This window comes from Nicotiana attenuata, chromosome 8 (assembly GCF_001879085.1).
Source record: "Nicotiana attenuata strain UT chromosome 8, NIATTr2, whole genome shotgun sequence".
In the NCBI taxonomy this organism is placed as follows: domain Eukaryota; kingdom Viridiplantae; phylum Streptophyta; class Magnoliopsida; order Solanales; family Solanaceae; genus Nicotiana; species Nicotiana attenuata.
Genome location: NC_031996.1, coordinates 13,843,421 through 13,844,650, shown reverse-complemented (window position 1 = coordinate 13,844,650; position 1,230 = coordinate 13,843,421).

Below are 1,230 nucleotides of genomic sequence, written 5' to 3'. Positions count from 1 at the left end.
CCTCAATACGGGGTAGTGGGTACTTGTTCTTCACTGTCACCTTGTTTAGCTATCTGTAATCAATGCACATTCTCATTGTGCCATCCTTCTTCTTTACAAATAACACTGGTGCACCCCAAGGTGACATACTCGGGCGAATGAACCCCTTATCTAGGAGTTCCTGAAGATGCTCCTTCAACTCGTTTTAACTCCGCTGGTGCCATACGATAGGGAGGGATAGAGATGGGCTGAGTGCCCGGCACCAGATCAATACCGAAAATAATGTCCCTGTCCGGCGGCATGCCCGGCAGGTCCGCTGGAAACACATCAGGGAAATCCCTCACAACGGGAACCGAATCAAGACTAGGAGTCAGCTCCAACATCTCTAACGAAAGCCAAGTACGACAAAAAACCCTTCCCAACCATCCGTTGGGCTTTTAGGAAGGAAATCACCCTGTCGGGTACATAGTTAGTCACGCCACGCCACTCAATCCTCGGAATACCCGGAATAGCCAACGTAACTGTCTTGGCATGACAGTCCAAAATAGCATGGTACGGAGATAACCAATCCATACCCAGAATCACGTTGAAATCCACCATGCCCAATAATAACAAGTCAACTCGGGTCTCTAGACCCCCAATAGTAACAAGACAGGATCGATATACGTGGTCCACAATAATAGTATCACCCACCGGGGTAGATACATGCACAGGCAAGGCAAGACAACCACGGGTTGTACCCAAATGATGATCAAAATATGAAGATACATAGGAGTAGGTAGATCCGGGATCAAATAAGACAGAGGCATCCCTGTGGCAGACTGAGATAATACCTGTGATGACTGCATCTGATGCACTGGCGTCTCTCCTATCTGAAAGAGCATAGAATCGAGCCTGACCACCGTCAGTACGGTCCTCACCCCTGGGGTGACCTCTGGCTACCTGACCTCCACTTCTAGCTGACTGAGTGGGTGCTGAAGAAATAGGAGCAGAAGATGAGGGCTGATCCCTCTGTTGAGACTGTCTACTACGGAACCGGGGACACTGTCTCCTCATATGACCCAACTCACCGCACTCGTAGCAACGACCTGGAGTTGGAGAAGGGGACTGATGGGAACCCCTCGCTGCAGATGAACCCTGGGCTGAAGAAGCAGGAGCAGAGCTCTGAGCTGGAAGGGCACTCAGTGCAGGCTGGCTCTGCTGATGACCCTGATGACCACGGCCTGACGAAGCCCCACTGGACTCTGAACG